Source organism: Cervus elaphus, chromosome 31, assembly GCF_910594005.1.
Source record: "Cervus elaphus chromosome 31, mCerEla1.1, whole genome shotgun sequence".
Lineage (NCBI taxonomy): Eukaryota > Metazoa > Chordata > Mammalia > Artiodactyla > Cervidae > Cervus > Cervus elaphus.
The window spans coordinates 8,605,764-8,619,126 of NC_057845.1; the positions used below are offsets into that span (position 1 = coordinate 8,605,764).

A 13,363-nucleotide genomic window follows, 5' to 3' on the forward strand; every position below is an offset into this window, starting at 1 on the left:
GGATCTTATATGTGTTTTGCTAAATAAAAGAACCAATCCAAAAAAGGCTTTATACTATACAATTTCATCCATAGGATATTCTGGAAAAGGTGAAAACTATGAAAACAGTAAAAAGTTCAATACTTGGCCAGGGGATGAGAAGGAGAGGGTAAAGAAGACGTAGGTGTGGCAGTGGGAGTTTTTAGGTCAATGAAGCCAAATCTATATGCTATTTGTTTGATGGATACATGTTATTATTCATTCTACTAAACTCTCAAAACTATATAACATAGAATAAACTCTAATGTCAATTATGGATCTTCAGTTAAAAATGATTCACACAATGTGTGCTTGTGTATTCTCAGTCAATCAGCTGTGTTGGACTCTGTGACCCCATGGACTGTAGCCTGCCAGGCTCTTCTGTCCATGGGATTTCCCAGGCAAGAATGCTGGAGAGGATTGCCACTTCCCAACCCAGGGATCGAACCCATGTTTCCTGCATTGGCAGGTGGATTCTTTACTGCTGATCCACCTGGGAAGCCCCACGTAGATATGTAGAACAGCTTTAGTCATGATCGCCAGAACCTAGAAGCAGCCAAGATGTACTTCAGCAGGAGAATGGATCAATAAGCTGTGGTACCTCCAGACGATGCGATGTTACTTAACACTAAAAAGAAATGAGCTGTCAAGCTATGAGTAGACAAGCAGGAAAAGTATAATAAATGCGTGTTTCTAAGTGAAAAATTACATACTGCTTGATTTAACTGCATGACATTCTAGGAAAGATAAAACTTTGGAGGCAGTAAAAGAATCATTGGTTATTAGGGGTTGGGGGGAAAGGAGAGGTGAAGAAGTGGAACCCAGAGGACTTTTCAAAGCAATGACACTAGTCTATATCTTATAAAAGTGGAGGTATATCATTTGTGGGCTTCCCAGCTGGCTCTAGTGGTTAAAAAAAAAAAAAAATCCACCTGCCAATGTAAAAGATGTGGGTTCAATCCCTGGGTCAAGGTGTGGAGGAAGGCATGGCAACCCACTCCAGTATTCTTGCCTGGAGGATCCCTTGGACAGAGGCGCCTGGCAGACTGCAGTCCACAGGGTTGTAAAGAGTCAAGACATGACTGAAGCAACCGAGCACGCCTGTATGTATCATTTATCCATTGTCAAAGCCCATAGGATATATGAAAACAAGAGTGAGCCCCAATGTAAGCCATGGACTTAGGATTACAGTGAAATATCAGTGTGGTTCAGCCATTGTGAAAATGTAAAACTCCCACTCTGGTTTTGGATTTTGACAGTAGGGGAGGTTATGCATATGTGGACACTGGGAATTTATTGGCAATCTCTGCACCTCTCACTCAATTTTGTGGTGAGCCCAGAATTGCCCTAAAAAAGAAAGTCTACTTAAGAAAAAAGAATAAGTCCACATCAGACTCTCCAGATCACTTAGTTTAGTCCACAAAATGAACATCCCGGATACGCTCTCAAAGTTCACGCTGGCATTAGAACTAGATGCTAGGCCTCCTACTTTCAAGCCCAAGGAGTTTTTCTATAGCTGACTTGGCATTCAGGTCTTGTTTGCCTTTGAGTTCTTTCTGTACTCAGTAGCTTTCCCCTTTTTTTCATAGCTTTTGTCTGCAACCTGGGTATCATCTATATCATTTTCTTGTCTGGGTCACTAATTAGCAATTGATTTCTGAAAACTCAGCTCATCATCAATAAGCGCTGTTATGAAGTAGTCAGTTAGGAAAAAAAAAGTCTCCCAGAGATTTATGGAGTTATTAAGTCTCACATCTAGCCTTGACGAACTCATACATTAAGACCTCATGTCCCAGGAGGATTATCTGTGATGACACCAGCAAGAGGTGAACCTACTCAGCTCAGCCGGGAAGTTGAGCATCAGGCTGGTGAATCCATCTTCCCTGGACCGAGTGCTGTCACACTGGGCTGACTTATGCCCTAATTAGGTGCCCCTCTCTCGCAACCTCTACAGTTTAATAGGCATCACATTTGCCTCAGGTCTAATGTCCATTTTTAAACTGACTGGCATGCCATTAGCTCTCGGGTTTGGGGGACTTGTTTCTTCCCAGGAAGGGAGTTTGGCAGATTCATCCATCGACCTGATCTTGCCTAATGCATTAAGGAGAGCTTCTTCTTCAATCTTGTCTTCCCACGAAGGCGGGAGCACTTCGTTCCCCTAGCAAAACTCATTTTATGAAACTGCATTCCTCACCCGCATAAACCCACCTCCGCATGCACCCCTGCCTTCATGTTCCTCCTCTCTGAAGCCCTCCCCAATTGGCAATGAAAGGAAATTCAGACAAGGAGCTGTGGTCTCTTGAAGGCCAAAGGCGATTCCTCAGCCAAATTCTGGTGATTACAAAAATTAATTGTGCAAGGCAGTGAGGAAGGTTTATGTTGATCAGATAACAGGGACTTCAAATGCCTCCTGATGATATACGCCAGGCCAAAAACCAACACAATAAACTCACAACCTAGGTTCAAGCAGCAGCATCAAATGTATTCATTTTAAATCAGGATACATTGATTCCCTGTCTCTCTCTTTCTCTGTCTCTCTCTCCCTGCAAGCCTATGAGAGAATAGTTAACACAAAGGCAATGTATAAATAGTTGGTCTAAAGAAAAAGACAACCTGTAGGCTGTTTTCTCTGGCCAGGTAATAGCTCAATAAAACAGTGAGAATAGAATTTTTGAGGAAATATCATGGAATAGGCTATAATGGTTATTGGCTAAGATGGCATAGAAAAACAATCATCTATTAAGATCTCAAATATATGCTGGAGGAAGACAACCCCAACTACTAAAAATCATATTTTAAAAGAATATTTAAAAGACCATGATGAGATGTCACTATACCTTTAACAGAAGTACTCAAATTAAAAATAGTGATTATACCAAATGCTTATGAGGATGTGACAAAACTCTACCTCTAAAATCTTGCTGGTGAAATGCAAAATGGTACATCCTTACACCATATGCCTTGGCACATTCTTAAACTCATCAGTTTCTTAAAAATGACCTGATAGTTTCTTTAAAGAAAAAAGCTAAACTAAGCATATATTCATCTTGTGACCCAATAATCACACTCCTGAGAATATCCCAGAGAAGTGAAAACTTAGGAGCACAGAAAAACTGGGACAGGATTGTTCGTAGCAGCTTTATTTGCAATAGCAAACAGGCAGAAGCTACTCAAATGTACTTCAACAGGTGAAGGGCTAAACAAACTGATGCAGCCGCACCATGAAATCCTACTCAGAATTTAGAAGACGGAACTTGAAACATGCAACGATTTGGATGAATCTCAGGGCATTCTGCCCAGCTGGAAAACAAGCCAAACTCAGAAGGTCACATACTAGATGATTGTATTCATATAACTTTCTCAAAATGACATTGTAATAGAGAAGAAAAACAAACTCACATCAGCAGGAGTAAGAAATGGTGGAGGACAGAGAGACTTAACTATAAAAGGGTAGCACATTTACAGTGATGGGATAGTTTTGTATTTTGTGAAGGTGATTACACAAATCTGTAACATGGGATGAAATGACATACACACATTGTGGCAATGTCAGTTTCCTGATATTGCTCTTGCACTACAGTTATGTAAGATATTACCAATGCAGAAACTGAATGAATGGTACATGGACTTCTCTTTACCTCTGTGAGTAAATAATTATTTCAAAATATAAATGTTTAAAATAATAATCATTAACTAACAAGAGAATGCTTGTTAAAGCAGAACAGTTAATACATATACAGAAATCAATGCATACTTCAGTTCAGTCACTCAGTCGTGTCCAATATACTACCCCAAAAAAGTGGGGATTTTTACTTTTAAAAAAATTTAAAAGTAAAACACCTCTAGTGATATGTTTCTGTGCTTAGTGATTGTGCTTGGGTATCAGAGATTAAATATTATGCTTGCTTTCTTTACATAGTTTCTACATTGAATTCATACGAAATCTGTAATCCATTTCCCAAATTCTGTTTCCTTGTGCTCCACCAAAAGGGTAGAACTTTAAAAACAGTAAATTATACATACCTTACTAAAATGAAATGAGCCAGAAGTTGTTCTTGGAAGAAAATTGTAGAAGTACAAGTCCTCCCCCAAGAGGACCAAATAGTTCCCCAAATGAAAATCAAGCAGAATCTCATAGGAACTCTATTTGTGTGATACTTTTTAAAATAATACAGACCCAAAATTGATAAGACAACCAAATAGCATGCATGCTTATAATACTAAGCCATATATACTAATTTTGTAACTATTAAAGCCATGGTAATTTAATTGTGGTATATTTCCCTACCTCATCAAGGTATCAATCACAGAGGATAGCCTACTCTTTATGTTTATTATAAATCATCCTTTATTGCCACTGGAAGAAGACCGACCATGTAGTAACTGGTAAATCAACCTCAGATAAACATAAACACTAAAGTCTTTATTGAAATGTCTTATATTTGGTAATTACTATGATGCTGTCCCCTTCATGGATCACAGCCTTGTTGTGGCGAAGGGTCTTGCGTTACTCAATGAGCCTATGAGCCATGCTGTGCGGGGCCACCCAGGACAGATGGGTCATTGTGAAGAGTTCTGACAAAACGTGGCCCACCGAGAAGGAAATGGCAAATCACTCCGGTATTCTTACTGCAGGAACCCCATGAACCGTATGAAAAGGCAAGAAGATATGATATTGGAAGATGACCCACCAGGATGGAAGGTCTCCAATATCCTACTGGGGAAGAGCAAAGGGCAATTACTATTAGCTCCAGAAAAAAGGAAGCGACTGGGCCAAAGTGGAAATGTCGCCCAGCTGTGGATGTGTCTGGTGGTGAAAGTAAAGTTCAAAGCTGTAAAGAACAATATTGCACAGGAACCCGGAATGTTAGGTCCATGAATCAAGAAAAATTGGATGTGGCCAAGCAGGAGATGGCAAGATTGAACATCGACAGCCTAGGAATAAGTGAACTGAAACAGATGGGAATGGACAAATTTTATTTAGATGACCACATATCTAATACTGTGGGCAAGAATCCCTTAGGAGAAATGGAGTAGCCCCCATAGTCAACAAAAGAGTCTGAGGCAGTACTTGGGTGCAATCTCAAAAATAACAGAGTGATCTTGGTTCCTTTCCAGGGCAAACCATTCAGCATCACAGTAATCCAAGTCTCTGCCCCAACCACAAATGCCTAAGAAACTAAAGTTGACCAGTTCTGTGAAGACCTACAACCAAGAACTAACACTCAAAAAAGGTTTTCTTTTTATCATAGGAGATTGGACTGCAAAAGTAAGGAGTGGAGAGATATCCAGAATAACAGGCAACTTTGGCCTAGAGTACAAAATGAAGCAAGGCAAAGACTAACAGAATTTTGTCAAGAGAACACACTGGCCATAGCAAATACCCCTTTCCAATGACACAAGAAACAACTTTACACATGGACATCACCAGACAGTCAATACCAAAATCAGATTGATTATGCTCTTTGCAACCAAAGAGGGAGACGCTCCAAACAGTCAGCAAAAAACAAGACCTGGAGCTGACTGTGGCTCCAATCACCAGCTCCTTATTGTAAAATTCAGCCTGAAATTAGAGAAAGTAGGGAAACCACTAGGCCACTCATATATGACTCAACTCCCTTAGAATTATACAGTAGAGGTGATGAATAGACTCAAGGGATTAGATCTGATGGACAGAGTGCCTGAAGAACTATGGATGGAGCTTCATAACACTGTATAAGAGGTAGTGATCAAAACCATCCCAATGAAAAAGAAATGCCAGAAGGCAAAGTGGTTGTCTGAGGGGGTTTACAAATAGCTGAGAAAAAAGAGAAGCAAAAGACAAGGGAGAAAGGGAAAGATATACCCAACTGAATGCAGAGTTCTAGAGACTAACAAGGAGAGATAAGAAGGCCTTCTTGAATGAACAATGCAAAGAAATAGAAGGAAACAACAGAATGGGAAAGACCTCTTCAAGAAAATGAGATATCAAGGGAAATTTTCATGCAAGGATGGGCAAGAAAAGGGCAGAAATGGTAGAAAAGTGATGGTGCTCAGTCGTGTACAACTCTTTGTGACCCCATGGACCCTCAGGCACCTCCATCCATGGCATTTTCCAGGCAAGAGTACTGCAGTGGGTCGCCATTTCCTCCTCCAGGAAATCTTCCCAACCTGGGGATCGAACCCAGGTCTCCTGCATTGCAGGCAGACGCTTTATCCTCTGAGCCACCAGGGAAGCCACCTGCTTTAAACAAAAGCAGAAAATATTAAGAAGAAGTGATAAGAGTACACAGAAGAACTATAAAAGAAAAAAAAAAAGTCTTAATGACCCAGATAACTATGATGGTGTGGTCACTCACGTAGAGCCAGACAACCTGGAATGTTAAGTCAAGTGGGCCTTAGAAAGCATTACTACAAGCAAAGCTAGTGGAGGTAAAGGAATTCCAGCTGAGTTATTTCAAATCCTAACAGATGATGCTGTGAATGTGCTGCACTCAATATGTCAGCAAATTTGGAAAACTCAGCAGTGGCCACAGGACTGGAAAAGGTCAGTTTTCATTCCAATCCCAAAGAAAGGCAATGCTAGAGAATGTTCAAACTACTGTACAGTTACACTCATTTCACATGCTAGCAAGGTAATGCTCAAAATTCTTCATGCTAAGCTTAAGTAGTCTGTGAACTGAGAACTTCCAGATGTACAAGCTGGGCTTCAAAGAGGCAAAGGAACCAAAGATCAAACTGTCAACATCTGTTGGATCATAGAGAAAGCAAAGGAATTCTGGAAAAACAACTACTATTGCTTAATTGACTATGCTAAAACTTTTGACTGTTTGGGTCACAACAAGCTGTGAATTCTTAAATTCTTAGAGATGGGAATACCAGACCACTTTACCTGTCTCTTGAGAAATCTGTATGCAAGTCAAGAAGCAACAGTTAGAACTGGATATGGAACAACTGACTGGTTCAAAATTGGAAAGAAGTACAATAAAGTTGTATATTGTCGTCCTCCTTTTTTTTTACTTATATGCAGAGTACATCATGAGAAATACCAGGCTGGATGAATCACAGCCTGGACTCAAGATTGATGGGAGAAATATTAACAACCTCAGATATGCAGATGATACCACTCTAATGGTAAGAAGTGAAAATAAAGAACATCTTGATGAGGGTGAAGGAGGAAAATGAAAAAGCTGACTTAAAACTCAGTGTTCAAAAAACTCAGATCATGGCACCCAGTCCCACCACTTCATGGCAAACAGAAGGTGAAAAATTGACAGATCTCATTTTCTTGGGCTCCAAAATCACTGAGGATTGTGACTGCAGCCATGAAATTAAAAGACGCTTGCTCCTTGGAAGAAAATCTATGACAAACCCAGACAGCATATTCAAAAGCAGAGACTTCCCTTTGCCAACAAAGGTTTGTGTAGTCAAGGCTACGATTTTTTCCAGTAGCCATGTGCAGGTGAGAGTTGAACTATAAAGAAGGCTGAGTGCCAAAGAATTGATGCTTTCAAATTGTGGTGCTGGAGAAGATTCTTGATAGTCCTTTGGACTGCAAGGAGATCAAACCAGTTAATCCTATAGGAAATCAACCATGAGTATTCATTGGAAGAACTGATGCTGAAACTGAAGCTCCAATACTTTGGCCACGAGATGCAAAGAGTTGATTCATTGGAAAAGACCCTAATGCTGGGAAAGATTGAAGGCAGAAGGCAAAGGCAGTGGCAGAGGATGAGACAGATAAAATCACTAACTCAACGGACATGAATCTGAGCAAACTCCGGGAAATAGTGGAGGACAGAGGAACCTAGGATGCAATAGTTGGTAGGGTTTCAGAGCCAGACACGACTTGGCAGCTGAACAACAACAATGATGCTTAACTCTATTTCATGCTTCCATTGTGAGCTTCTCTGTTTTTATACAGAACAAATAATTTATTCATAGTCTCTATATTTAATGCTTAATGTTTTCTCCTTGGATAATCTACATTTGTGAACTTATTTTTGTTAAGTATTTCTAAAGTAGATTCCACACATCTCCAGGATGAGTTTAATGACAGGAGATAACTGAGGTTTATGATTTTCCCCAGCTATTTATGAAAACAAAGACCAGCCTATTTATTATTCAGATGTAAAACTTCTATTCATCAAAAAGGCATTGATTTCACATTTTCAGCTAAAAGAATCCTGCATTATTTTAAGTCCTGAAACAAACGCCATCCAAATTGGAATTTCAAGATAGGCTATAGCCTGAAGTTGAAATTCAAATGAACACTTAGTTTCGTCTCATTTTTTTTTCAGCTTGAATAACTAGAATGTGAGAGAGAAAAACACACACACAAGTACAAATAAAGTAAAATTCTCTCAAAGCAAAATTCTCTCAAAGCATCCGCCATTCAAAGGAAAATCCTGCCCACTGTTGTGGCAGAAATAGAAACAGACTTAAACGTGAGCATCCAAGTTGAAAGAATCAAACATGCACATAGATACAGGCAGGGTGCTGCAGAGCTAAACCACAGGTGCGTGCAGACGGAGGGGCCCTCTTCCCAGGATTCCCACTGCTGAACGACTGGGCAGGCACAGGGCCAGACCAGCAACCTCTCAGCTTCAGGGTACGGCCTCTGTTCACAGCTGAATTCCTCCAGTCTGCCCCGTGGCACCCCAGTGCAGAGAGGCCCAAGCTCTTGGTGCCACTCACACAAGTCTACACTCTTGCCTTCAGAGTCCAGCTGAACTCTGGAGATTTTTCAAAATTCCTGATGCACACAACCCAATTTACAAAAATGGGCAAAATGAAAATGGGTACCTAGGCTAGTTTGCTGGGCTTCCCAGGTGGCAGAGTGGTAAGCATCTGCCTGCCAATGCAGGAGACATGGGTTTGATCCCTAGATCAGGAAGATCCCCTGGAGAAGGGAATGCACTCCAATATTCTTGCCTGGGAAATCCCTTGGAGAGAGGAGCCTGCTGGGCTACAGTCCTTGGGGTTGCAAGAGCCAGACATGACTTAGCAACTGAGCCACAACAACAATAACATATTAGTGTGTTAGGTCTGCCGTAACAAATATCACAGACTGGACGCCTCAAACAACACAACTTTCTTTTCTCACAGTCATCAGTTCTCACAGTCCAGGTGTCAGGAGAGTTGGTTCTTTCTGAAGTCTCTCTCCTTGGCCTTTCTCTCCGTGTACCTTCACACGGTCTTCTCTCTGCAACTCTCTGTGTCTAAACCTTCTCTTTTTATAAGAACACCAGTCATAGCAGATTAGAGCCTGCCCCGGTGACTCTGTTTTAATTACTTCCCAAATTCTATCTGTAAGTACAGTCACGTGCTGAAGTTCTAGGGCTGAGACTTCAACAGATGCATTCTGCCCTTAACAATATCTCACTCCTCAGCTGGAGGCTTGACAAACTGCAGAAATTCTTACTTCCCTGGAGAAGAATACGGTGGAATTGTTCTCTGGAGTGTTTGACGTGGATGTGCTAGAATTCAGGGGTGTTTGTTGAACATACAGTCTGGTGCCTGCTTCCCACTGGAGAAGGTAGAAGAGATGCTGGTAGGAGAGAGGAAAAGAATATCAGAGACAGCCCGAGTTTGGAATGGCAAGGAGCCATGCATTTCCCATGGGTTCAGTGAACACTAGAAGGCAGCCAGGCTTTCACCATCTTGATGGGATGCTAGCGGATATGCATATAATGCAGGGCACAAGGTGGTAGACAGAGGGTGGGAAGAAGCCAACTGAGGAGTGAATTTCCTGCCACACCATTCAAACCCCACGTGATACACACAGCAGATCACTCAGCAGCCCACAGATAAGCCAGAACATGGAGACCAGACACACAAATCAATAACAACCAGGGGAACCTGACAAATAACGTGAACTAGGTAAAAATGCTTTTCTCCATTTCATTCTAACCCCTTCTTTCTCATGTTCCGATCCAGGACGAGTGACTTGCAGCAGGTACAAAGAAGAGAAAGGAGTATAAGAAGGAAAGACTGTACCCCTTTCTTAGATGATAGTTCAAACCTGAGCCGGGGAAAGGAGAGAAGCTCAGAATTGGATATGAAGCTGAGGTTTCCGTTAAGACTGGACTGGACTGTTTAATAAGTGACAGTAAAATGGGACTTTTCTAATGAGGCAAAAGGACAAGAGAGCTGAGATCTTGCCCAGACTTCATCCAGGAATAAGGGGAGAGGACTGGACAGAACATGTTCAAATACAATAGATGAATGAAAATAAAGTTGTTCCTTATTTCCCTTCTTGTTGAGTTCAGCTCATTCAACAGACCAACAGGATTTCATCTTCTCAGACACAGATTGTTGGAAAAATATTCTGAACTAGCTTCTTTGCCAGAAATCCTTCAAGTTACACCATACTCAAATCCATATTTTTAGACACCATTTCTGTCCCATTATACCTCTCTCCAAACTTCTCCATTGACTCTGTGATCTAAAGGATAAAGCCCAGGATTTTCTATTTGACCATAAAAGCCTTCTCTGCTAATCCACATTTCCAGATGTCTGATGCTTCTTTCTCAGGGAACACTACATTCTAATCTTAGAGGCTGGAAGGGTTATCGCAATAGTTTCTCAGGGATCCTCCCATCATGCCCTGCAGACAGTTTGAAATGAAAATTGTGTCTCAATGATTTGGGATCTGGGAACCCAAAGCATCGACTCCTTCACTCAACTATAAACTGCCAATGTGGGCTGCCACACGTCAGAGTCTATGGCTCTCCCTTGGCCCAGGTTCCTTAAAGAGTCCATGTTAGCACTCAATAGAGTTCCATTATCTTTATATTGGACATTTTCCATTTTGGAGATTGTATATCTTTATCTGATAATGGTGGCTCCGCTGGTAAAGAACAGGTCTGCCAATGCAGGAGATGCAAGGGTTCAACCCTTGGGTTGGGAAGATCTCCAGGAAAGGGAAGTAGCAACCAACTTCAGTGTTCTTGCCTGGGAAATTCCATGGACAGAGGAGACTGGCAGGCTACAGTCCCTGGGGTCACAAAGAGTCAGACACAGCTGAGTGTGCATGCACACACACACACACACACACACACACACACACACCCCGGATCATGAGGGCTCTTTTGTGTTTCGAACCTTACATAAGAACCTAGGGTCTAACTTTTCACATTTCTCCTGGTCTTCCTTGGTACTAGGTAAGACAAAAACAAAAAACAAAGAAGAGAGAAGATAGAGAAGATAATATAAGCCTTTTTAAATGACTCTGAGTCTCTGAAACTCATGGTCCCCTCCCATGGGGGGGAAAGGAAGACCTCCATGAATAAGCATGATCATCTACCCCTTGAAGAGATGGACCTACGTCAAATATGGACCACCAAGGGTTCAGTGTGCTTAGGAAACTCTTGCCAGGTTTTGAGCCATAAGTAACAAAGTCTCTATAGAGTGTTCTTGGACTTGAACATTTTCTTACAACCAATAACGCATTTAAAGGGCAATAGCTCTTATTCTTTATCAAGCAAGAAAACATATTTGCAAAATCTGGAATCTAGTCTACAGTTAGGATCCACATTTTTCTTTCTGATCCTTTTATTTCTTTCTTAAGAATTATTTGATTGTTACCATGCAAGCTTGTGCATGAACTACAGCCTTTAATAAAGCCATGACAGCTTTATTTCACAGACGCCTCGTGATCAAATTAACCTCCCCTCGGTGGATTTATTAATGGTGCGTTCTGCCCACACTCCCTTTGGTGTGGCTTCCAAGGAGAGAATCAGAAGGCTTCTCGGGAAGGGAAGGACATGTTTATAGCCGGACCCATGGGATTGTTTGCATAATTACTGGAATGATTAAGGAGGTGTTTTTGGACATAGACAAGCGTACCAAGTTTTAATACATTTCGTGACAATGCATAAGGCGAGAGCATGCTGTACCTGATACCAGACCCTGCCAGTCGCCAAAATAAATAAATATGTGCAGACTCTGGAATGAATTTTGTCATGCTTATAAACAGAAACTTCAAGGGGAAATGAGCTTTGATTCTTGACGGGAGAATTTTTTGTGATCTGAACGAGGACAGCTGTATGGAAAAGGTACCAGAGAGCCAGAGGACACAAAGTCTTAGATGGTTTTCTCTAATCCCATGCTGTAAAGACAGCTTAATGGGAGGGAGCGGGTAGCAGAGGGAGCCTTGATTAATTCTGAGATTGGAGTTAAACCTTTTCTAATTTGACTCACCCATATTTAATCTTGTAACTGTGCATCCTTAATCAAAACTCAGAGGGAATCTTTAATCTTGTGTGTATAAAACAGAAAATGATTAGAGACCTACGACCTGCCTGTGCTTCCCAGCTGCTGCTTTCTTGTCTCTTTTCTGGGTACTTCCTACTGCTCTTTGTATCTCCCAGCAGCCCTAGTTAGAGAAAACTGGTATTCGGGAATGTTAGAAGAATGAATATGACGAACATAAAAAGTCTCGTATTCAATCTGTCACCTATTCATTCATTAATGCTTCTTTTCCTTCAATGGGAAAACAGCATGTATTCTGTGGCAGACCTTGTTTTACATATGAATACAGAGCATGAACAAGACCATCACATTTACTTTTACAGACCACGCCTTCAGTACAGTTCAGTCGCTCACGCCTGTCCAACTCTTTGCGAGCCCATGGGTGGCAGCATGCCAGGGTTCCCTGTCCATCACCAGCTCCCAGAGCTTACTCAAACTCATGTCCATCGAGTCGGTGATGCCATCCAACCAACTCATCCTCTGTCATCCCCTTCTCCTCCTGCCTTCAATCTTTCCTAGCATCAGGGTCTTTTCCAAGAAGTCAGCTCTTCCCATCACATGGACAAAGTACTGGTGTTTCAGCTTCATCATCAGTCCTTCCAATGAATATTCAGGACAGATGTCCTTAAGGATGGACTGGTTGGATCTCTTTGCTGTCCAAGGGACTCTCAAGAGTCTTCTCCAACACCGCAGTTCAAAAGCATCAATTCTTCAGTGCTTAGCTTTCTGTATAGTCCAACTCTCACATCCATACATGACTACTGGAAAAACCATAGCTTTGACTAGACAGACATTTGTTGGCAAAGTAATGTCTCTGCTTTTTAAAATGCTCTCTAGGTTGGTCATAATTTTCTTCCAAGGACCAAGTGTCTTTTAAAAAAAATTCATGCCTGCAATCACCATCTGCAGTGATTTTGGAGCCCAGGAAAATAAAGTCTGACACTGTTTCCACTGTTTCCCCCATCTATTTCCCATAAAGTGATGGGACCAGATTGCCATGATCTTAGTTTTGTGAATGTTGAGCTTTAAGCCAACTTGTTCACTCTCCTCCTTCACTTTCATCAAGAGGCTTTTTAGTTCCTCTTCACTTTCTGCCATAACTATGGTGTCA

General features: G+C 41.4%; 1 non-coding gene across 1 annotated transcript; it reads right to left on the reverse strand.

Moving 5' to 3' along the window:
- Positions 1-6,160: 6,160 nt before the first annotated feature.
- Positions 6,161-6,232, reverse strand: TRNAC-GCA. Its single transcript has one exon. It is a non-coding gene; the product is annotated as a tRNA-Cys (tRNA).
- Positions 6,233-13,363: the final 7,131 nt, after the last annotated feature.